Source organism: Osmia bicornis, chromosome 5 (assembly GCF_907164935.1).
Source record: "Osmia bicornis bicornis chromosome 5, iOsmBic2.1, whole genome shotgun sequence".
NCBI classification, from domain to species: domain Eukaryota; kingdom Metazoa; phylum Arthropoda; class Insecta; order Hymenoptera; family Megachilidae; genus Osmia; species Osmia bicornis.
The window spans coordinates 2330828-2357041 of NC_060220.1; the positions used below are offsets into that span (position 1 = coordinate 2330828).

Genomic DNA, 26214 nt, shown 5'->3' on the forward strand with positions numbered 1-26214 from the left:
TGTTCTCTGGGGTATAACAAAATATGGCTCGCAACCCCAACTTCAACGGTTGTTTCCATCCCTTCAGACTAGATTAGTGCGTGTTAAATATTTTTTTTTTCATTTCTCCTGTATGCATAAATAATGATAACCGACGCGAGGATGTCCAACAGGTATCATCGTAATCCGCGATAGTGCGAGGATCAATATTTCGCGCTTTTTAGATTTTCGAAAATTCAAAGGACGGCATCGAGGCTCGCAATTGAAATCCCTAGAGAAAAACTCTTCTTTTTGTAGAGGAATGGTGGACGGTTTCGAACGAAATCCCTCAAATTCCCAACGAAACATCCGATAAACTGGTGCCGGTTGTGCACACAGTGAGCACAGCCCCGCGAGCCCGGACAAAAAGTGTTCCTAGGCAACTGTAAAATTCCAGCTTTGTTAACCAGCCGTCATTTAATCGGTGCTCGCGGCTATTCAACCGGTGTTTTGTGCACGCGAGAACTCCGAACGTACCGTGTTCTCGCTGTTAAGCCACCGGCAATTCCTCTAACGCGATTCCTCTTTGCCCGGCTACAGCTCGCACCCGCTTGTTCCTTTTTCAAAGCTTGCACCGTCGCGTAGTCGGCGCGAAACGGCACCTCGTCGCACCTACCCGACGAATCATCCACCCCGTCGCAAGATTAATTTTACTTATACCTACCGATGGATATTCCTCTACCCGGTCTGTCTCTCTTCTCCCTCTTTTCCATCCCTCGTGCCTCGTTCCGACGACTATCTCTAGTCCCGCAGGATTTACGAGGTGCACTGGTGACCCAGGAAACGGACCGATCCGTTTAAATAGTTGCTTCAAGCGAGGATTTATGAGACACAACAGTCACTGTATGCACATGAAAAGTATTTTGGAGGTACGGACGAGAAGGGGTTGCTGCTGACGTAGCGCAAGGGTGGCTGATCTTTCCAAGTGTTGGTTCGCTAAATAGTTATTAATACTTAAAGAATCAAAGACAAGCGACTCGATAAAGTAACACGGTCGCATTGTCAGCGATTGCACGAGCAAGAGGGTGCAGATCCTTCTGACGGTGCTGCGAAGGAGGAACCATTTAAGCGTTTAATAGCACGCGGCCACGGATCCTCGTTTCAACAGCGAGTAACGGCGTGTGCCAGCGTTTCCATTGTTTCCGGCTGTGGCGTAGCTCGATGCGCATTTCCACGCGCCCACACCGTCCGTTTCTTTTCATTCTTCCCGACGACGCCGACGTACCGACTCGCTTCAGCTAATTTCCAGAGCTCCGAGTCCCCGGCGACGCGGCCCAGATACCCGCTCGTTCACTTTTATCCTCTCCTCCGTTCTTTTTCCACCGACAGCCTCGCGTCAAACCCTATCCTTCTCGTTACCGGCCCTGTCGTTTAATTAAAAGTTTATGCCGTTATTCGAATCCCTCGTTACGTTCCACCTTTTAACGACACATTATGCGCATTCCCGTTCGTATCGACTGGTCGATCTTGGTCGGTCTGTTGTACATTTGAAATTGACTTTTTCCCTAGGAAATTGAACGTTCAACCTACGATGATAATGCCGCGAAAGGAAACGCGTTAATAATCGATAACGTCTTCGGAGTTGTAGTTAAATTATTAATCCCTTAGCTTCTTGTAACTTTGTACCGTATCAAACCTAATTAACCTACTTAATACATCAACAATTATAAAGGGGATCTTGCAAAATCGATAATATTATAGGAATAAGGATATTGTAGAAGTTTTAATAGGGTGTGCCATAGAAAATTTGAAATTTATATCATCAGCATAGATTTACAGTACTTCTTGTACACCCCGTTGGAAAGCGTACGCTCGCGGTTCTTTAAACAGCATCGCCCGCTCATGAGCGAACGTAAACTCTATTAAAACCGGCTTAAGCTAATTTGCAATTTACGTCGTGTGTATGGTTTGCTCGCAACATCGGCTCGAACTGACCGACGCCCTCCGAGTTTCATCCGGTTATCGCTGGTCCACCCTTCCCGAGGGCTGCGGCTGGAAAATTGAAAAAGCCTCATCTCCACGGAAACCTTAAGAAGATTTCGCCAATTAGAACGAGCGCGTAATCCTGTAATCGCGTCTGGCAAATTGCTCTAGCCATCCTTTTTTCCCCTTTTCGAACCCAAGATGGTTAATGCTGACAAATCAGATTTCGAATTGTTATTTCGTCAAAACCGCAATCGGCTCTGATTTCCAACGCGTCAAATGTTATTAAATTTGCGTTAAAAAATTAACACTTAACGATTTCTGACTTGTTTAAGTTTTATGGATTCGGTACTCTCTGATGGAAATTTTCGAGCAATTCAATCACTTTAGAACTTCGAATCGCTTCAACACTTGTTCAAAGTCAATAATTCTTGGGAAACTCTTGGAAACTCTCGAAAGTTTCAAAACATTATTAGTTCTTGAAAATGTAGGATAAACTAATCAGTGAAACAACACTGCTCGCAGCAGTTTTCCATGCAAAGTTTTTTTATTTTCTTTAAATCAAAACTGTTCTTTACTTTGTTACGTGGACCGAAAGATATTTACCCTTAACTATTCAATTAGATTAAATTAGTGGTGCTGGCTACCTCTGGAGAGACCAATGTTGTTGAAAAGCAATATTTCCAACAGCTGCCTCATAATCCCAGCAGAAATTCTAACGTAACAAACGTGTCGACCACTTTTCTATTTTACAGGTTTACGAGTTCGTTGGTAGAGTCGTTCCTTTGTTTATGGAACGTCCATTGTATCGTAGAATGCTATTCTAGACGGTCAGGATGGAAAGTTTAATAAATCGTTAGAGAATAGCTTCCCTCGTCCCGCAGTTTACGATGTATACCGTTCGGCTGGTAATCAGCTCAAACTGACCGATAAGAGGATGAAATTCATCCTCTTACAGTGTTTACCCGATGGCCGCGACTGCTAGGAAATTGAAAGCGTAGCTTGCACTGGACCGATGCGATTTATGTCGGTCATAACGTTTCCGTAATTTATTTAGGTGTACAAATCGAAGGCAAATACTAATGTCGGATAATCGCTGCTCGTGTGGAGTTCTGGATAAAAGGACAATTTATAATATTCCTTCGGGCTTGATTTAAACATTTGTAACGCGAATGTTCGTACAGGCTAGTTTAGGAAAACATGAATAAAATATACAAATTTTTCTAACAAATAATTTAAATATTTTGGGGCTAAGTACAGAGAGTGCAGTTAGGGGTAGGTACGTTTCGAGGGGGTACCAACATTTTTCTTTTCTAAAATGCTCGTTAGGCTTAGTTTTTGAATTATTAATGAAGAACACGGAGAAATCAGAGCGCGCACAGTGCGCATGCTCGGCCATGTGAGTGTAGGCTACGAGCCGACGCGCGGAGCAGTTTGTTCCAGACCACGGTCGAGCACGCACCTCGTAGCTGTCATTCCCGCAGCCGAGCCTGCGCCCAATATGCACCCTGATAGGTTAGTGTTTTTCATTAATTTTTCAAAAACTAAGCCATGTATATTTAATGAGCCAGAGCTGTATAATTTTAGGGTAAAAATACTTAAGAATTTTATTTGAATAAAATATACATAAGAGGACTTAAATGCTTCCAGTTCTAAATTAATTAAACTGATTTACCATTCTTATTTAATGTAAATGTTAACCACTATTAAATTCTCGAGTACGTAACTATTTGATGGGAATCGGTGATGCGAGCAGTATGCGTAGCCGGTAGTCAGAATAATTACGTTCTAGAGAGGTAACGCGTCTGAATGAATAATACAAATCGGCTTTAATTCGAGCGAGGTCGAGTGGAATGCTACGAGACGATTCCCATCGCGATCGACTATCCACTCGTGTTTCTCTTCATCCCGAAAAAGGACCTCTTCACTTCCATCGAACGATCGTAGCCAGATGGAACGAATCGAAGCGTGTTAAATGCACGAAACAGGAAATAAAGAACAGCGAGCGGAATCCTCTACGGAAAATTAAACTCGCTCTTATACCGTTTAAGGTGTCAATTTTAACGAGTGCTGCGAAATGAAAGGAACCGTCCCATTTAATTTCTCCTTTCTTTTTTCTCTACTCTCAATCTATTAAAAAGAAAATTGCTGAAGTTGCTGGAATGTTCTAGTTTTAATAAGTTTCCCTCTGAAAAATGTCTCGAAAAGGCTCTTCAGTTTTTAATAGGATGGTTTAATGGCCTCTATTTGGATGTAACCAGCACGGTGTACAGGAGAATGCGACATGAAAAGCATGTTTGATAATTCGAGCGAACGACATTGAAATACGAACCATAACGTTGGCTCGACCGAGCACGGAATGATATTTCGCGTCGTATTTAATTTGGATCGTCACAGTTGCGAGTAAACATTCAACTCGATGCGTTTGTAACGATGAGAGAACGCGTTCGCAAACAGACCGGTCGAATAAAAAATTTTTACGAATTTCCTGTCCGTCGGTCGTACACCGACTCGGTTTCCAAAATTCCAGCGGATGTAAAAGCCGAATGTGTTGTTACGAGGGAGTAAAAAAAAAAAAAGTGGGAAAAAATAGCGTTTTTCATAGTGGAAAAAAAAGTGATTAACTCAATCGTACTCGGACAGGCCAATTAATTTCGCTATCAAAATTTTGCGTGTTCCTGTAAAAAAAATTCATTTATTTGGAAGCAAATGATTTTTTTTCTCCTGAACGCATGGCTGTGTACATCGCTGTTTCATTAACGTGAAAATTGAATTATGGCACGCCTTCTGGTACGTCGAATGAGGAAGTTCGAATATTTTCACTTCGTTTAGTTCGAATTAGCTGTCTTTGAAGATTAAAGGAGGAAATCCGAGTTCATTTCATTCAGACTACTCCTGCACATATTTCCATACAAATATTTAAAAAAATGAAGAATAATTTTTGCAAGAGCCTTTTATATAATACAGATACTGAAATAACTATTATATTTCCTGTTAGATGGATTTCATTGTTTCACTGAGTGAGAGAGAATTTAATGTAAAAGGAAGATAGATGGAGAATTTTTAGAAATGATATATTTTTATACAAACGCGATTATAAGTTCGAAAAAGCTGAGGAAATATTCAAAGTATTATTCGATGCAATAATTCAGAGTAATTCAATTTTACACGATTTTCTCATTATTATCCTTTATTAACCCAATTCGTCATATTACTTTCATTTAAATTTAATATTCTTTTACAATATTAATTTGCCAGCGCAAAGCAAATGAAACGGGCTTTGAAAAATTCATTATACATTATGAACTTCGGTATAGGAATGTCAAATTAACTTCTTTCGTTATGATCCTTTTTAATGACTGAAAAATGAAGTATTCCAAGCTTAAACGTTGGAATGAAATTCTCCATGAATCGAAAGTCTGTTTAAGAATACGTTTAGTGAAATTTTTATTGCTGGGCCATGTTTGACCCGTCGATTATTCGTTGCCCAAGAGTTAAACGTCAAACGTCCAACATATCGTTCGTTCGTCGATCCTGTGCGTAAATTTGTCCGTGTGAAAGCAGAGAAACGAGCAATATCTCCCTCTTTCACCGGTACGACGAGTACATGGATTTTTGCGGACGTAAAAGCTGTCCGAGGGAGCAGTATGTGCACGTGCGAACAGCAAAATTCCCGGTGGTTGGAGCTGGCCAGTATTTCATTCGAGGCTCGTTGTTAACGCTAAAGTCGCCCGAGTCTCGTCATTAATTCTCGGCTAGCGGTCTGGATATTTCAGCGTTTCGCTTTGCGGTCGAAATGCTCCAACTAGGGCTACTTTTTACTTGGCCGATCGTTAATTAACTCTTACCTATTCCGAGCGAAACGCTTGAATGTCCGTGTAAAATGCCATCTCTGTAACTTATTTCCTGATAGAAAATTAAATGTGAGAAAAAGATTATTGTTGGAACATCGTAGACGCGAAGGAAGATGGAAAGTACAGGCTATTACAGGAACCGATCTCTCAGTGTATTTGCCAAAGCAATGGCCGAAGGCAAGGATATTGAGTGTTCCAACTCGGCGAGATTAAACGTTGAAATTGAAATGCACAGCGCTCGCCTTCAGTTGATTGTTCTCGCTGCGTTTCTTGCCTGTACACTTTTATCTGTTTGTCTCTCTGTATGTCATCTTCTCCTCTTCTTTATTATTCCCCTCTGTATTCTCTTCTTCGGAGGTAGTTGTACAGTGTATCTGAGACCTTTCAGCGAGGGTCGTTTGCCTGGAAACGCATTATTTCGTAGACTTTTTCATCCTCGTTGACGTTTGAACGACGTGCAATTATCTTCAAAGTCGACGAGCAAGTTGACTCTTTGCTCGTAAGTAGATGCGAACCTTTCGTGTCAGACATCGTCGGTGGTCTCGGTATCATTTGCTACTTAATTACCGTTAATTACTTTCGTCTTAAGATCACGGATATTCATAGCAAAATAGACATCCTCTACGTTTGAATAGATGAATTTGAAAATTCCAAATCTTGCTGGCTCACCCAGCGTTTCCCATCGAAATTGAGATACGCGTTCCATTACTCTCGATCGTTCGAATAGCATCGTTCGAGTAGAGCTTTCTAAACATCATTTCTGGCTAAGTTATGTAAAGTCCTATTGATTCGCGAAGGAAGAAAGCAATCGAACTTTTCGAGCAACATTCGAAGTAGATAAGTTTCTAGCAACAGCGACGTAATCGGATTCCATGGTTGAACGTTGCTGTACGATACGTCGAAAGATACACGATGAAATCTCTGATCGATCCCGAAGCGAAGCTGACGGTATTCGAAGACAAGCCATCATCCCTTATTTTCCTTTTCTTCAAGGTTGTAAAATGCTTTTTACTACTACGAGTTACGAGCTTGCGGTTTTCATGAATCGATTGACGGTGTATTATCGTAAAAAAAAAAGAAAGAAAGAATCTATTTCTCGCGCAACAGTCGCGTTGAAAGGGCAACCCTTTCAAATTTCCAAGCGAGAGATATCGTCGGATATTAAAGGTTACGTTTGTCCATAAATTTAAATTTAAAAGTATCGAGAGTCGAAACAGTATTTTCGACTGCGAAAAGATCGAATCCATGGAGTTTGAAGCGAGTATGCGAAAGCTGTATCTCCTTCGAAAGTCAGTGTAAAAGCAATACCGTAACAATAAAGGTACTCGATATTCCGTTCTCGAGGAGAAAGCAACGAATAGCTTTTGCTTTGGAACGCGGCTGATTTACTGGCGTCTGTATTTCAATGAAAAGAGAAGGAAAAAAAAAAAGGAAGACATGTCTGTACGTATGGATCCGAGGTACGGTGTCAGTGTTGTCCTGGTTCTTTTCGAAATTCATGATGTTTGTCGATGAATTTTTGAAAAAGAACGACGCTGCTGGTAGGCACAAACAAGTAAACGGGCGGAAATAAAAGTCAGACGACAAACTCGGCTCTCCAGTCTGACCGAAACTATTTGTCGTTCTTGAAACAAGGTCAGACGCTCGCGGCAACAAGACTATAAATCGGAATTATCCGACGCGTTACTTGTATTTATCCTTGAAGCGACATCCTACGCGAAACAAATAAAAGTTAATACAAATTTGGACGTAAATATTCGTACTTTGACTTTTTCTTTCCAACTTTTTATTCGAGTCTATAAATTTCTTTTATTTTTTCCACTGTGGTAAATCATGGATTCCTCTCCGTCCACGAATCATGCTTATTTTTTCTTTGTTTAATAATGTTGAAAAAAAGCTAGCAGCTGGTATCTTAAAATTTCTGAAACTGCAGATGTTACCCAACTTTGTAATTCCATCCGGGATACTCGGTCCATCCTGATGTTCTTATCCGGCATAATACTCTTCATCGCCAAGAGAATTTATAATGTTCCGCTGACTGTGTCTCCTCTACGTGTCTCTCACATTCGAGTTTCCTGACCGCGTGATTCGGAGGGAAGCGACTGAATAATTCAAGCATGAAAGTTGTCGAGGAAAAATTGGTTAAACGGATGAACCGGGTTTGTTTCTCGACCCAACTATTCCAGCTAGGGATCTTGATTGCATCGCTCTTTCCATAAACTTGCAAAACAAATAGTTACCATTTTTATTTCGATCGAGACTCGCGGAGGATATTCGGATTTCCTTCTTATCTATGTCAACATCGAAGCGACAAATGTCTAATTTGATCGTTAGGAAAGTCGGACGAAAGATACATTATAAAAGATAGCACGCATCTTACGACGAGGACTTAATTCACGTCTTTAAAGCAGATTTCACGGAAATCTTGGCGTGACAAGTTGTCGTGACAAAAGGAAGAAGAAAAGAGGGACTCTAAAGTCGGTCAACTAAAGCGGCTGCTCTATTTCTGGCTGGAATCGTTACAGGGATAGAAATATACAAGCAGAAGCATTCGAGAAGAAGAAGAGTTTCTCTTACGATCGTCCGACTCCAATTCCTCCTTGTCTCTGCTATTAAAGTCAATTTCGCCTGTTTTCGTGCCTTGTCCTCTCGACCCTGTTCCCATCCCGGTAAAACGTTCCTCCTCGTCGACGAAAACGATCCCTGCGAACGGCAGGACGCGCTGAATTATCCAGCTGTCTCCCCTCGAAATCAAGCAGTCAGAAATCTGTGGAAGAAGGGAAACGTGCACTGAATGCGTAACAGAAAAACCTCTGGTTCATTATAAATGTTGCATTTTATCGTTTCAAGACGACCAGACCGGTTTCAAATGGGCCCACAAAGTCGCAAGACATTTCTGCTCTCGTTGAATGATTAACGAAATCGTTTTATTTTTCCCGGAGTAGCTGGAAAGAAAAGGCAGAGGTTCTTTTATCTTTTCACAATGTTCAGATTTTTATCAGAGCTTATGGTTTAGGATAGTTGCGTTTAACGATTTCTGACACGAAGGGAGGTAGGATCTAATTGAGGTTTCTAGGATGTACCGTAAAAGAATGTATCAGAACCAGTCGTCTAATTAGTGACCGTAGCGTTACAGAGTCGCCCGTATCGAGAACAAACGAATCGACCAAGCATCGTTCGAATCGTTCGATCTATCTGGCAGGTTCGCACAAAGTTCATCCAGTCGTGAATCAATTGTGAACAGCCTTTGTTAATCGAGATCGAGGACACGCTGACTCCTGTGAAAATCAGTAGTACAAGTTGAAGAATACGCTAGACTTCTCTCTGGGAATAATAATAAAATGAGGTAAAAATACTCTGGTCGGCACAGGTTAATAACGAAACAGACATGGGAAAGAATAACGAGGAAAGAAGCAACTGTTACGAGAAAATGAAACATCGTCCTCGAAACGAAGAGAAAAGAAAAGATTTCATGCGTGGGTGCACGTGAACGCTAGGTACACGCAACTAATCTGCTCTTTTGTCGTTTTCTTCGAGTCTGTCGTTGGTTAAACTAGCATCCTTCTCGACGTCGTGCAATCGATTGTGTCGAGGATAAAAGAAGCCAGCTGTATACGTTAACAAAGCGAAAAATCTCGCGTAACAAGCTCGTTGGATGGAAAACAGATATGTACACTCGGCTGCATAGATAGTTTCGCGTGATGAAAGGTAAAAGTACCGATCTTGGGTCGGTTCGGTTCGACTCGCGTCGGGTGAAATTAGTAGGAGGTGCCCTTTCCTAAGGTTTCTCCTTAAACGAGCAAAGATATTTATGCACGTGGGTGTACATGCGTAATCCTCTCGTCTCTGTGGAAGCTCAACCGATGTTTTAGCTGCTTCCAACAGAGAAGGGTTGGAACAGACGGGCTTTAAATGGTAATCCAAAGGGTGAGTGGGTGGAAACGATACGCGGGATAATTGAGTGTACTACTCTCGTTGGTTTCGATACGTTTAGAAGGGCGTTCTATTGAACTTGTGCTTTAAGGAGACAACTATACTACGATGTTTTGCAATAATATTTAAGACTATTGTACTTGATATATTATGGAAATTTAAACTTTTATTAACAATGTAGTTTTCTGTTTGCCGTAGAGATTGGACGAGCAGAGTGAAATCCGTGCAGAATTATGTCCTGGTTCCAGGCTGAAAGTTACCGACTAACATCTGCCGGTGAGTAAATATCATATCACTGTATTTTCTCCTATTTACTTCCGCGCGAAAACTCTCTGGAAGGGAAGTTATTTGCTTTGAACGGTAGAAAAAGTTGTCGCGTTAGGTCGAAATGTTGTCAGCTGGTTTAAAGAGACAAAACTCGAGATGAAATTAGCTTCTCGAGCAAGAAAGGGTTGATACACGCTCTAGTCGCAAAGAGCTGACGGTATAAAAGCGAAGCCAATAAAGATTACGGGGTACAAGCAAATCGTGTCATACTCAGCGAAGCGATAAAGCGACAGCCAACTACGTTAACGATAAATTAATTGTCGTCTTCGAGTTGCGTTTCGAATTTTTAACGCGAATCCGGCAAAGAACGAAAGCCTACGTGCGCGGAATGATTAAGATAAGCTTTTTGTTCTTTGTTCGTTTCCTTCGAGCAAGATTCGCGTTAATGAATGTGGGGACAGGATCGATCGAAATTTGATCGGACACGATGGACCGGTAATATATTCGTGATGGCGTCCGTTCGTCGTGATCGCGCAAATCGACGAAACTCTGGTGTCTCGCGTACGAGGGTGCAAATTCAATCATAAAATCGTAAATGTTTGAATAGAGGAGGATAGAATCGATCTCGAAGCGTCATTATTGCTGGACTAACCCAGGCCACTCGGTTCTCTCGCGTTCCACCGAATAAATTATCACGTTCTGTTTGCCCTCCCTCTATTTCTCCTGCGCGTCGCCGTTACCCAGTATTCCAAGCAATAAATTCCCAGGCTAATTACCCTGATCGGACATTGTTCTTATGCGCATCCGGACGTCGATATCGCATCTTAATTTATTTGACCACCAACTATAGCTGGAGACTTGCGAATCTCTTCTGTTATTTTATTTCTCGCCATTATGCCTTTTTCTACGCGATTATCTTCGCGGATAAACGAGCAACGATATTTCGTAGGAAGCAACGGGATTAGAAATGCAGCGGTAGTTTAGGGCGGCCCTTAAATTGGGTCGAGGTGTCGGGTCGGGTCGTGTCTGGGTGTCGTTCAAATTTCCACGAGGCAGGGGTGTCTAAATTCTCGTTGTTACCGCTAGAAATGGAACATAGTCGCGGCCAGGCCGTTGCACGAGATTTCGCTAAATATGTGTAGCTATTATACGAAATACAAGCTGGTAGCATATGGCAGTGCTAGGGCTCGGCTCGGCTAACCTATTCCCAGGCATCGTTCATTCTGCCAGGTCAACCTACTATTTACTCCGCCATTCTCCGTTTATTTGCTAACATTTTAATGTTCGATCAATCAAAACCCGCTGGATAGATACGTATTGCTCGTCATACATCTTATTGTTAACCGGAAATTCGTCGAAGCGAGTTTCAATCTCGAAAACGGAAAACAAACGCAATTGCATCTGGCTACTCGCCCCTACTGAATCTATGTATGATACGTTCGAACTTCCTAGTGATTTATGATCGTTTACTCTTCATCCTTTGGTTATATTGAATGCGCACTTCGTACAGCCGAAACTAGACGAACTGTTCAATTTGCAGAATATCGGACAACTGTATTATACAGAGGGCATCATTTATCACGGTGATAGTTAAAAGATCATTTTTTATCAAAGTGGTTAATTGGTAGATTTCAAATGAAATTAACGCCTTTCTAACGAACAAGCAATTACACGGTTGATGAAATACACTGGCAAGAATAGTATCGCGACTGGGTGGGTTTGTTGTTATCAGAGGTTTAACGAGATCGTGAAACGTTCGAATCGCAGAAGTAATTACACGGTTGGTCGTTAAACCGTACGATTAGTAGATAAAGTTGCTCGTACCTGTAAGTTCGAACGTTCGAAGGAAACGTATACTTGTTACGTGTACTAGGAATCCTTACGATCACGCGAGACCAACGAGGTTCGTGTATCCCCCTTTTGTATCAGCTTCCATTTCTTTTATGAACGACTAAGGCAGCTTTACGTTTAACCCACTCGACGGCAGAGCTTTCTCTCTTAGCCGAAGAAAAATGAATTTCGTTAATCTTTTCGCGTTGTAGAAAAGCGTTACAGTACGTTGGATTCTGAAACAATTAGCCGGCCAGAGATTTACCATCGTTCGTAATTTCAAGCGATATTTCAGCCGAGCTTCCGCTTTTAACTCGATCCGCGAGAGAAAAGAACGCGATTCATCAAGCTTCTGTTTAAATAGTAGCCATTCTTTTTTCCATTCTTTTTAAACTTGTTTCATTTTCTCGCCGATCTGCTGGTTTACCGTTTACGCGAGAAGCCGAAGGACAAGCCGCTAAATATCAAGCAATAGGATAAATTGAAATGGAACAAGATGACATTACCGCGAAATACGATGAAACTGACAGACGTATAAGCTCGTTGAATACCGGCAAATACAAAGGCATTAGTTCCAGCCAGCGGGCGTTCATTCCAAAGTTAATCATACCGCTCCGCAGAGCGGAAGGTTATTTCTTACATTGGTCCTGCTAACGGTGGAATAAAGGGCGGATCTTGCGTTTCATAGGGTAGCCAGCCACGTGCGGCCGAGGCTAAAACGTTTGCCACTGACAGCCCTTATATTTTCCGTTGTCCGTTTCCCGTTTTCTGGCCTCGTCCGCAGTTCCCTGCCATAATCATTGGTAACGCGTGCCGAGTGTTGCTGCGGTTTCCGCGGTCTCCTCCTCTAACCCCGGCAACGTTACGCTTCGTTTCATTTTACCCCCGCGATACGACTCTTCCCTCGTTGTGTAATTTCCGTGTCTCATCACGCGAAGGAATTAAAACAGTTTAATGCGGTGAAAAAAATTCCCAACGATTCTAACGTTATCTATCTCGAGGTACTGTCTGTTTTTTTTCCCTTAGTCGAATCGTCGGGTTCGCGGAGCAAAGTTTTTCGCAGGTGTAATGGAAATTTTTTTCCACTCGGTAAAATCTCGGTCACGTCAGCTAGGCTAGATTTATCTGGAAAGCACGGGAGCGCGGTGAATTTTGACAATTACGAGTCAAGAGATGGATGTTGAGCAGAGAAAGGATGTGGTGGTCGGGAAAGCAGACTGGTAATAGCAGTTGTGTTAACACTTGATCCATTCACCCTGCTAACAGCTATGCGAGGGTTACAAATGGATCGTTAAAAGCTTGATAAATTGTGTTCTACCCTGTCTATGTGTACACGTATGTTTCGATCGGTACGCGAAGATAGAACCTTTAGTAATTAACGATAAGATTAGGAATTCGGGGGCTAATCGGTGTTCACAGTTTCCAAAAAGATTGATGTCTTAACGCACATGAGGTATCGATTCGGCAGGATGGTGTAACGAATGTTACAGCACCGAGTGTTTGAAATTAGGCACTAAATGGCAAGGTACACGAGCGTGTTGTTCAACAAGATAACGAGATCCCTCGATCACGGCACACATGCAATAACGCAACACTCTGCTCGCATAAATCCATAGTCGGTTAATGGTGCTCCATCGCCTCTCGATACAAGGATTCCTGCACCATTGAAAATTGTGTCAACGATTCAGGAAATTCCATCAGTCTCGATCAATCTTATCATAGTTGTCGAACGACGTAAAATCAAATGAAATTTCAACATCCCGCAGTTGTAGTTAATGAGGAAATTCAGAGGTAAATTTCGAGGGAAGATGTTCGATTTACAATTACTTGGAAGGCAACGGGCGACACGACGCGACCCGACCATTCGAACTGGCGAATTTTACCGCGAAAACCGCAGACATGGGTTAGGTGTAGGAGGACACGGTGGATCCTGTTAACGCTGCGGGTGTAGAGAGACAGTGGAAAATATGTGGCTGTCAGAGGCAACGGTTCGAGCTCTTTCGTCCTGGCCGGAACGTGATCTTGCTGTTCCGGATACGTGCTGGTCGCGTGGGAACTCTAAGCGAAATGTTCGTTAATCTCGCGTAATTTGTTTCGAGTTCGGTTTCCACCGTCCCAATTTATATACGTCTGCCGTTCTATCTCGTTCACCGTAATTTCGTACCTGGTTCAAACTGTTTTTAGAGTTTCCAACATTAAACCCATCATCCCTCGTTTCACCTATCTCTATTATATTAATTTGTTATTTTCCCTCCTAAAATCCCTGCTCGGTATAATTAACTGCACTCGGGTTAGTTTGCTTTATACACTTTGCGAAACGTAATAAAGAAATTTTTAACGAAATGTTCTTAAACGAGCGCGATGGGTTAAAGTGGGTTAACGAGTGTACGGGTTGCTTCAAAATTGGCGATACTACTTCAAAAGTCATTCCATACGAAGGAGTAAGTCAAAGTTATTATTTCTTTTTGATTTTTTAATTACGTTGTGCCTTTGATGCAATAATTATCGTAGTTAAACAACTTCTCTTTTTCCTTTGCCTGAAAATAAAATTAATCGTAATCAAAGGAAGAAGTGTCCTCTTCATGAAAGTTGATGAAAAATAAAATTGAACTCATTTATCTTTGAACGTAACGTTTCGACTCTTTCTGGAGTCCTTTTCAAATATTTATTATCTAAAATCTACAAACAGCGAAATTAATTAGTTATGATAAAATTATAGCGCAAATTTTTCTTTAACCCGATTTCGTGTTGTTATTACAATGACTTTTCTACCGAGCGAAATGTTGATTTTCCGTTGCAAAATTTAATTTCTTCGATAGAATTAAAAAGGAAAGAGAGGGAGGATAACATTGCTGATTGCAATTCAAGGGAAAGGAAAATGAAACGATTTTTGAGCGAAATTCAGAGACGCAAGCAAACGAGACCCTTTCAACAACTGTGTTCTGCTTGTTTAATCCTGCAGAAATAGGAGAAAACATTTTAGAGAGAATGTAGTAAAACGTTGCAACGTTTGCCCCTGTTTGCTAGATTCTTTTCTAATTAAAAATAAATCTGGCGTTCGAGCGTAATGCGATGTTACCGTAGAAATGTGATATTCAAAAAGATAAAGAAAAAGGAGAAAAAAAATAGCCAAGGTTTGCGGTAAAATGAGAATTCTAGTTTAATGGACAGCACTTGTTTGCTTTTTAGTTTCGACCGAGGAAGCTTGATGTTTATTCATTGCCCAACATACTGTAAAATTTCAAACGTTTTCCCCCTTTCCTTTTTCTCGTCTCCCGCAAAGCCACCAAATACGGATGCAAACAATTGTTTTCGAAAGATGTTATCCCAATGCGCATTCATCCTCTGCTGAATTTATGAAAATTCTCTAATTAATATTTATTATTATACTCTTTGGCGTAGGACGTTGAAACGTAATTACGAATCTCGTTAGTCAAAGTTAAATTTCATTTGGAACCGACTAATTATACGTTGAAATAACGAGTTAAATTGTAGCTTGTTATTTGCATTATTTTTTAAATTGTCGTACTCATTATGTATTTTTGTTTTAAGTACATTATTTTAATGCGTTTGCAAATAAAACGAGCTGATGAATTTAATTCGTAATTACATTCGTATAATTTGAAATAATATTATCGTTGATACGTATAATTTTTACCTCGCCTAAAGGTTCGAACAGGTCACAGGTAAATAAGCTTCCGATCAGACGTAAACGATATAATGGGACGGTATGCGGTCGAATATATCATTCCGCAATAACGTGATATAATTGGAACATGATTCGTCATCATAAAATTAGCTCGGTCGAATGAGAATGCTGGATAAGCGTGAAATCAGTGATAACCGTGATCGTTGACGTCGAGGGGAGGCGGTAGAATTATTATCGTCATCATCGTCGTCAGCTTCGTCGTCGTCGTCGTCGTAGTAATACACGGGAATCGATCCATTCCTGATGCAAGGATGACCCGGACGGGGTCACCCTTTGACACGATCCTTATCGCGTGTTAGGTGATTGACGCGACAGGTCAACCGTTTCTACTTCGATTTCGTGTTACCACTCTATCACTTTCGGCCAATAGCCTTTGTCACCGACACGCCCCAATGCTACTGCGCTGTTTGCATTTTACCGAGCTACTTTTATTACTTTTCTTTTTTTTACCATCCTTTATTATTTAGTATCCAATAAATAGCCGTTATTACGGTAAGGGATGGAAGAGATATACGAGACGAAGGTGGAAACGAAAGTCCGCCGCGTAGAGAGAAGCAGGAAAGTCGATGGAGAATGTGTAGGGTTGAACATCGAATTTCGGTGTGCGCTAGTAAAGTACGTCGTGGAATTGAACGAATCTCTGGAACTTACTGGCAGCGGGAAGAAAGAACAGGAAGCGGAGAGGAAGTTGTAGGAAGTCTGGCGATGAAAATTCCGGGATAATTTAGTGAACCAGGAAGGGACAGAAAGAGGTGCGGGCGAGGTGGTTCTTTTTCTAATCCGCCATGGTTTAAAGTACTGTTATATCGTAGAATGTCCATTATTTAAATCAAATTGATTAATAGCCGATATTAGTTGGGAAAAATATTTGCCGCCCGACAAAGCCGGAGATGAGTGGTAGCTGACATTCGATTCAGCTACGCCAATTGCTGGATATGTTTTATTTTCTAGCACGCCAATCTGTCGGTAGCCTCTGGAGCTTTTATCCGCGATATTGCAGATCGGAAAGATTAATGCAACCGGCTGGATTTAAATATTTTATAGGTATAACTCATGGTGGCGCGACTGGTTGTCGCGAAATATATTCAACGAGCGCGTTTCACATGGAATAGCGATCCTCCCGTTACTGTTCAACCCTTTGAAAAGCTTGAGCTCTTGATGCACGATTTTTTAGACGCACGAGAGTGCTCGAAATATCGACTTTTTTTATGCTTACGCTTGAAATTGAATTCTGTTTTCCACGGGTATCGTATCTTCGTTATTTCAGTCAATTAGCCCGATATCCCTCGGGTATTAATTTCGAGGCTTCATCGATATAACGCACGATTTGCATATATGTAAATGGTCGATAACAATCATCCAATTATTCTTTACCCTCGGAGGAACGCCTTCTTCAGGTACTCGTTAATAAAATCATTCATCATTCCGTAACAACGCTTTCGTAATATAAAAAAAAAGGTAAGGTAAAGAAAATATCTAAAGCACGTTGTAGAGGGTAATTCATGGCACGCGCGTGTCCCATTTGTTCGTCATAAGAAAGAGGGAATCGCGTGAAATCAGGGGATTTCAGGGAAATAAATGCGTGCCGGACAGGAAGTCGTTAGAGCTGTACGTGATGTGGCCGAATGGTTGGCCACCTCAGGAACGAATTAAGACAAACATTTTTATTCTTTTTGGGACGGATCGAAATTCCAAGCTCTCTGGTCGCAATGTACGATATAATAAAAAAAGAAAAGTTATCCAGGTGGAGTCGGTTGGGTTGGGATTCGCGAGAAGTAATTGGGAGTCGCGTTGGGCGCAGAGGTAGTTCGTTCTCCTGGTAATGGGTGCGAGGAAAAGGGCTTGGCTCGCGTGAAACTCGCGGTGGAGTTAATGCTTGTAGAGCAAGACGACAGGATGGACGACCGCAGGAGCACATAATGAGACGGCCGGGAAATATGGCTGGAAGCGTGCGGTTCTGGTAAGAGAAGGAGTAACGGAGAAACAGCATAGCACGATGAAGGAGAGACACGCTGGATTATGTAAATTTGTGGAGCTACCGAGACACCTTTAGAAAAATAGAAACGGATAGATGGGACAGGGTGACGATGGAATACAGGAATAAATGGACGGAAGGATTTCATGGAATAAATGTTCAACAGTGAAATCTCTCGAAATGACTACCTTCTTATTTTAAATGACAAAACTGAACCGCTAGATAAATTCCATTGAATTCACCTTCGCTTGCCATTTCCGTTCTCCAAAGCCGATCAAACGTCAACCGACTTTCTGTTCGCCTACTTAACGGCGATTATCCGACGCAAAGTAAGGAGAAAAAAGGGAAAGATGATCTGAAAAGTTCGATAAAACTCGATGAAAGTAATAACGAGTCGGTCCAAGTAGTTTCAAGGTCCCCGTCTCTCTTTCAGTAACCGGAGGGTGATCGTTGTCGCTGATCGAAGGGCGGTGTAAGCGTCGGGTCGGCTCGCGTCGCGTCGCGATGAACGGTTCTGTCCGCACCGGAAGGTGGATAAAATTCTTGGAGGAAGTCGAGCAACTCGTTTAACGACGTGCCATACCCTTCGTGCTTGGCATGCTGCTCTTATTATCTTCTGACGAAGAGGTTCCGCAAGGTGCTCTCTCCACCGTGAAAGTGGATGGAGACGTCTGTCGGTCGGTGGTGCGGAGTGAAGTGGAGTAACCGGTGTTATAGACCGACATCCACAGGATTAGACCATTCGTTTTTATCATGCAATCGAACACACCTGTCCGCCTGCTGGGGATAGCCGTCGTTGCTACGCTTCTATTCTTATTACTTGGTCGTGGAACGTTAACCTTTTATTGGGTCGCGATGCATAAGCGCGTCGTTTAATGCACCGACGACGGAACGAGACAAAGCTTGCGACGTAAATAGAGCACACGCTCGGCACTCGCGCGAGGAACATCGACAACGAATCGTTGCCCTTGTTCAATTGTGTTTTTTCCATCGATTTTTTTCCTCTTTCGGTACGTATCGACACGGAAACAGTGGTTAAATTGCCTGTGGTTTAGTGCGTTCGCGTCGAGTTTCTCGGAGTTATTGTTTGTTCGAACTACTTAATGCGGGTCGGGGTAATGGTTTATTCGCGCTACTTGCTGTGCATATATCTAGCTGTTCCAAACCTCGCTTCCTATAGTTAGCTTGTGTATTTTTCTCTGTTCTATTGTTCCTCAAATTATTTATTAACAAACAATTGTATTATGATGGTATTATTCGAATTTGTCCGAATAATGATTGACTCGTACTACTTACCATAAACTAAATTGCTTGAAATTTCGATTCCACGTATTTATCTCGTGTTCCTACGTTTATCGTGTCACTTTTAGTAGAAAGTACTGTTTATTAAAAGCTACTCAAGGCAGTATCGATAAGCGAATTGAAATTTTTCATTAAACGGAAATCGAACGGGATCGTTACATCGCGGGAATCGGGTCACTTGCGATACCGTACCGATTAGGGAAGTTGTATCGCAGTCTGCGATTTCTCCGCTTTGGAATTAGTATCTGGAGACCGGTTATTATTGTAGGAAACTCGGGTCCCGGTAGTCCATAGTGAGAACGACAAAACGATCGTCAAACTGCAGGTAAAGTTGGAACATTCGATTATACAGCTCGTAATCGACTCGAGGGAAACTGTTCCCGATTGAATATATCGATACTTGAACAATACTCGAAAGACGTTCACTGTTACAGGCGCCTTAATTTCAATGTAATAAGGTAATTAAAGACAGCTAAAGAACCTTTAAACACCGTTACCATTAACGTAACGAACGAATAAAGTGCATCATTCGCGCGTTTTTACTTTTAACCGTACTCAGATTAAATCTCGGCATTAGCCATTACGCAAAGAACATTTCATTTCCACGGCACGTTTTTTTCCGAGGATTAAACATGAAATCTTATCTCGAGTATCCTGTGAGCAACGCATTAAATATACAGCATTCGTTTCATTCCTTGTACGCGAGTTGACATTTAAATCCAAGGAAAAGCTCATCGTATCACCCTCAAAGGGAATTTATTTACTTGAAATCCTCTAGTAAAAACGTTTTTAATAACGTTGTGTAAATTATCGCAACGATAACTAGTTACATCGCTCGACGTTTCGCGTACCGTTCACTGCAGAACGTTACGCGTCAGGTAAAACGTGCCATGACCGATGTTTGCGTAAACGAAATGAAATTTTTAATAAACACCAGGGACCGGGAGCGAGGCGAGAAGTTTCGTTCAGTTTATACGTAGGAAACAACCTTCTGCTTGTTTCTGAATTATTTATCACAGTTGGTCGCGTTTGAGTCAGAACTTTTTAATCATTCCTGACAAACCGGTGTTGAATATTTCATTAATTTTCATCGAACCGCTTTACGGGGCGGTAATATCGTTAACGTTCTCGTGAAGAATTCAGGAGGATTAAACGATGATCGAGGGATTAATTTTTATAAAAGGATCTGCCATGATATTCATAGTTGAAGACCAACCAAATTGTTTATTATTCACTGCGCGCGAATCGTTAGTCTCCGTCGTTCGTCTCTCGATATTTTAATGATTTATCGACGGCCCAGTGAATTACGAAGCTGAAACGAGCGTGATGTTTCGACATTTCTCGATTTCCCGAACGGCAAGTCCTTGAACTATAATAATTTGTCTGGAAAGTTGAATGGTAGTCGTATCACGCGAACGAACCAGCTGGTATTTATTACTGGAACAGAGAGAAGGAGGCAGAAATGGATAGACAGAAGAGTCACCTGGAAGGATATTCCGCGAAGCGGAAATCGAGACTGTTTGTTAAGGATTAAAGTTAACAGGATCGAGTAGAGCGCTTGTACGATCGTCCTCTAATTAAATACAAGCACGAGGAGAAGAGAGAGCTCGATCCTTGAGACTGATGTTAAAGAAATAAAGAGATCGACAGGGTGCTTCGTTCATCGAGTAAGGGAAAAGCGAAGAAAAGGATATTATCCGAGTTGACGTTGCTGCCGATGCTGACGACCTTACTTATCGTTAGACCTCTCGATCGGGTAACCGCGACGATGATCAAAGAACTATGCTTTCGCCAGCTCCCTCGTGTATTTCTTTTCCGCTTCCGAGCCCTTTGGAAAAAGATTTCAAACGATTTCGCGTTCATTTCGATTTCAGCTGTATTTTCCTTTTTCAAACGGCAATTCCATAGATAACTTTGAAAAGATTATACAGAACTGTGGTAATTTCCTTTCGAGTTATCAGCTGCGGATGTTCCCGTCTAGAAAATCATGTAGAGAGAAATAGTGTCGATTTCTTGTCGGAAATAACGAGCAAGCTGATACACTCGGGTTCGAGCCATTACGAGGGCAAGGGTTAATCGAACGATGTTATCTGCCGCGAGAACAAGGTGAAAAAGAAACGACACCGCAATCGGTGTTGTTCCCACGAAACGGAAAGTTCCATCGGTTTCAGAAATCCCGTGGCCCACTTTTTTCCCTAACAACCCGTGTGAAGTGCACCAGTCCCGCCGTTAAACTCGAACAGCAGACCTATATATATGTATAGATGCGGGGATGGTGTTTGACTGTGACGTAGCGCTACCATAAAGAGGAGTTTTACGAGAATAGCGTATGCTCGAAGTAGAAGTCGTTACCCCTGGGCTACATTATCGCTACCCGTGGTTTCTGGATACCCTCACGGGCCGCGTTAATTCGGATTTATTCGCCCCTTCGAAACGCTGCCCCAAGCTTAATCTGTTTTACGCTGTTTCCCTTCCTCTTCTGTATAATTCGACGCTTTGCTTCCTTCCTTCCGATGTAAATGACTGGACTGTTGGCTGCATCATCGTTTGCTTTCGGTGTTATTTTCCTTCGACTTTGATTCCCGAAAACTTTCGATCAATTCTTAGATTCATGTTTGCCGAAAGACACGGCACCCTATCGAACTCGATCATCGTCAAACAATCGAGTTAAACTTTCCGTTTGCCGTTGGACATGACCGCGATTCTATGCGTATTGACAATCCGTCAGGGAAGAACATCGGGAGATCCTCGAGCACGCTCTTGCGAGCCGTCCACTCGAAATCCACTTGGATCTGTTCGTCGAAGAGCTTTTCATCGAAGCCGATCGAGCCTCCCTTTTGCCATCTCTCGCTTTTATTTCTCTGTCACTGGCCTCAGCCGAGGGAAAAGACTGATGGACTAACGCGAGAATAGCCAAATGACTTCGCGAACAACCCCTCGGTTGCCAAAGCCATTTCGGTAGAGACGACGACGCTTCGTCGAACAGGCTATCCTGGCTTATGGCCGACGAAGAAGCTGGGACACGTTCGCTTTATTACGCAACAATGGATAGGGACAAGAAGGACGAGGGTTCCTTGCTCGGCATTCTAAGGTCCGTTGACAGGTTCTCGATAAATCGATGCTTCCCTACTGCCAGTCTACTTAATTACCTGCCCCTTTGTTGTCGAAATAGCGCACCCATCGACTAAGGGAAATTGTGTATTTTCCCTTGGTAATTATCAATTTTACTGCCAGGCATATTCGATGCGAGCATTGACCCATCGTTTTCGTTCGAGAGATTAGGGTGATGCTCGTCGGTGCTCTAAAACCTGGCTCGATTCGATCCTCAACGACCCGATGCACGTAGAGAAGCTGAAGAAGAGGTAGAGGATAGAGCTGACAGAGTACTCTTACGGTCGGTATGCAGGCTTTATTTGACCGCGATAGGAGTTCCGTAAGACGAAGACGAAGACGAAGACGAGCACACGAGGCGGAGAGACAGAGATGGTACGAAGGGGGTCAAAGTTGGAAGCGGTAGGTGGCTTTCGTGAACACGGAGAAAGGAGAAGAGGCGGAGGTGGAGGAGGGTTAGGTCGAGTCGGTCGTTGACGGTTGGAGGATGATGCCGTGGTCCCTGGATCGATCCCGAACCACCACCGCCATCCCGACGCCGCAACCACCGAGCACCAGCTAACTATTCCTGGTAGGCACACGCGCGTACACGCGACAACAAGGGTGTACAGAACACGGGCCTACTTCTCCGGTTCCTCTCTTGCTCCACCGACCTTCTTCGGCATCCTTCGTATCCACCCTTTTCTCTCCTTTTTTTACCTACATACACGACCTCAAACTTCCAGCTTAAATTACTTATACGCAGCAGCGTAGAAGGAGAAATAAAGCAAAATCGCGCATCCTCGAGAAACAGGCAAACGACGAGGGGGTGGGTCGCTGTCGCGCGCAAGAACAGGGTGTCACGCGTGTGTGCCGACTCGTGCACGGATATCAAGCACAGATATTCTAGACTGGATTCGCGTGGACCGTGCAGGAGAACTCGTCTAGACACTTGTCATTGCTGAGGCAAGGACGAGGTCCTTTTCTAGGGGTCGTCGAGACGAGAAGAGGTTCGAGATCGTTACTTCTCCCTACAAGAGAGTACAAATGTCTGATTTTTGCTTCTCCGATACGATTCAACGTCTCTATCTATACAAAGCAGTCGAAATTTGATCAGACCCTTGAGCTCGTAGCTGTTAATCCAAAGACGCGTTTTATTCAAAGAAACGTCGAGAGTAGACGTTTCGAGGGGGGTGAAAATTTGCATAACCCTCGTCTCGTCGTCGCGTCGCTCAACGAAGCGTGCAACGAAGGGATTTTTAAGCGGGACGTCGCGTCTGTCGCGACGAAATAAAGCTCCAACGGAAGAAACGCAGCGGCCAGGCGGAAATTCCAGCGAATGCGCGAGAAAAACCGAGGTCCCGTCTGATTTTCGACAAACGACGCCTCCTCCGCTTGCGTTTCCTTCCAATCTACCGCGACACAATGAGCTCGTGGCTCGCGGAGGGACGTTGACATTCCAAAAACAGAGAGAATCGCTGTTGTAATTCTCGCGCGAACAATAACGCTTCTTCCTCGACGAAAGAGTTCTCTCAATTCTTGACCGTGCCAAACGATGTTTCCGCTCTTTTTATTTACGACGATTCTCTGGCGTCGCTTGTTTCGCGCGGATTTCAATTCTCCTCAATTTGAACTCGACAAACCGGACAGAGAATCACGCCATTATGAGATCCGGCGCGAGTGTCGAGAGGGTTAAAGCATTTACTAGCCACATTGGTCGATCGCATGGTTCAATAAAACGGTCGTTAAGGGAAGCTGGATAACGTAAGCCGTATGACCTGGCACGTAGACGGTTCACGTGTGCAGCAAGGAAATTACAAAGCAATTTCCCTGGAAATATATTGGGAAATCATTTTCCCGAACGATATCGAAAATACCTATTATGCAGGGAACGTTATCATTACACCAGACGAAGCTTGTACGGTTGATAACAGGCTTGATATCGCAGAGGGTGGCAACCCTTATCGTCGGCTACCTGCCACGAACAGGTTGACGTAAGCAGCCTGCATCAACGATACGGTGATTACGTGTTGCAACACGTTCATGCGTGTGAATCACACTATCCTGGCATCCTTTGTATTCAACGCCCTAACAATCGCAAACGTTTCCACACCCTTTTCGAACAGGAGAATAATTTTCCGACATATTAAATTCGACGCGATTCGTGGATTATAAATCGGTCGATTCTTCATCGGTGCTAAAATTCAAAACATGTACTACCATTGATCGTAGGCTGATCGAACGTCGTCGATCAACTCTTTCAACGCGAACAGACCTTTATTAGAAAAATCGCGAAGAGTTTGAACGAAGCGAATTTAAGTTTGCCGGGGGAAAATGGATTTTCCCTAGGCGGGGAAAGGAGTAAGCGACGGCGCGTGAAAAATATTAACTAATTTATATCGCGGGATTTAATAACCCGGAGGGCGATGGCGTCCATTACAGTTGGAACAGGGTCATTAATACAAAAGGAGGCTGTTACGGCCGATAGGCAACGGCTCTTATCGTTGGCCCTCTGCCACCAGCGGGTCAACTTCACCCTGTTACTTCCAATATACAGGGTGTTGCTGAAATCACTTTGCGCTCGGAGAAATATCGATCGCTTGCGTGAAAAACGCAAAGGGAAATTGAATTCTTGTTATGCTTAATTTTCAGGATGATTGATTTTCAAAAATACGAAAGAAACGCATTTACCAAAGCAATTTGATGAATCGAGTTGGAAGCGACCAGCAATACCGTGTATATCTAGCTAAGAAGGAAGACCTACAACGAAAAGTACTTTAAAATGCGGTGAAAAAACGTGAAGAGAACTGTGGAGTTTCGCTGCAGGCAGCCAGGAATTCGTCAGATTTACTCGCAGAGGGAGGATCGTATTATTTCGAAATTCGTTTTAATTTACCTACGACGTTGCTTCGTTTATTTTTATTTTCCTGTAAACACGGTCTGGAGAAACCGAGAGTCTGCACTCTTCTTACGAGACGCAACTTTTCTACTAGCTTAGCACGCTTACATACTCCTTTGCTGGTGAGCTTTAAGGAATAAAGTGAAAAGGTTGTTAAAAATGTGCAACAAGAACGTCGTGTAGCCTCGAGGAAATTTCGCAACGAGAAAATTGATCAGCAACAAGAATACCGCCTGTTTCTTGCGGCTTCTTTCAATTCTGACGCACATTTTTTCCCCTCAAAACTCGATTTGTTCTTCGTCAAGCGTTCAATATAGGAACATGGTGTATTTGCTCGTTCATTACATACATTTTGACGGCTGGTACTTTTTGCGCGAGCGTAGCGCATCGTTTTTTCGTTTTCTGGCCCGCGTTTACTCGTGTACCGGTTTGATTAATTTCGGCCGGAAGTTTGCATGCTCGAAGCGTTTACCTTCGTCGAACGTCGAGCAAACCGGAGGATTTCGGAGGGCTCTGATAAATGTAGATTTTGCCAGGCTGGCTCGTTGGACAAACGCGTTAATGTCGCTATTGTTTAACGCTTTCTGGGATCGCGACAGTTGCGGGGTTCTCTTCAAATTTTAATTCCTGTAAAACTTTTCGAACGATGTTGATAGTTTCGAAAATCCGTTCGTAGTTTCGATGTAACCAGGTGAAACGAGGAGGGAGTTTTTGAAAATTAGCAGAGGCACGCTATCGCGAAATACTAATTAGTTTATTTTCGCACCGTATCCCGGCGACCTGGTTAGCGAAATTCACTTGCCGAATCGTTGACCAGAGTACATATTGTGGCAGGTTATTAACCGGGAGTTGTAACGCGAGCAGAGTAGCTTTGAAACACGCGAGCGAACGTAGTGCGCTCTCGCGTGCAGCTAAACGGCCCTCTCACGTTAAGCTTCGTTTCGAATTAGTAGTCGCGTTTTCCACCGAACCTTTTAATCTTCCTCCACTCTCGCCGATGCACTCGCCGATATTAGAATCCATAAATTTCCATTTCCATCCCCTACGCTGGTATTAATTTCATTAATGTCTCGTTTTTCTACGTCCTTGCTAATCGATCGGCTTTAATTCTCTTTCAGCATTTCCGATTCGTTTGAAGCGCCCACGCCTTTCTATCTTTCGTCTCAAAGTATAAGTTTCAATCTTATTAAAAAATGATTGTAAAATTTGTACCAGTAGTTCTGGAAGGGTGTCATTTATTGTTTACGGTTTCATAAATACAGAAACATAGTGGTCGATTGTAGGTCAGCAAAGGGTGGGTTCGTCAATGAAAACCGCAACAAGGGGATGGAAAGTCAGCCGACATTGAACGCGTGCGTCGAAATCGAAAGCTTGTCACCGTTTTCATCGCTTTTGAGGCTATTTTCTACCTGGT

The 26214-nt window shown here is 42.8% G+C and overlaps 1 protein-coding gene across 3 annotated transcripts in view; it reads left to right on the forward strand.

The window, feature by feature from the left end:
- The window catches only part of LOC114871059 (leucine-rich repeat-containing protein 24-like), a 102141-nt gene that overhangs the window by 20975 nt on the left and 54952 nt on the right, over positions 1–26214 (forward strand). For 2 of the 3 annotated variants that reach the window (XM_029176479.2, XM_046285816.1), the window contains exons 1-2: positions 3386–3456; positions 9927–10004. The gene's annotated coding sequence lies outside the window, so the exon portion shown is untranslated. Of the gene's footprint in view, positions 1–3385; positions 3457–9926; positions 10005–26214 lie in introns of those variants that run through there. The other variant, XM_029176480.2, reaches the window with a different exon arrangement.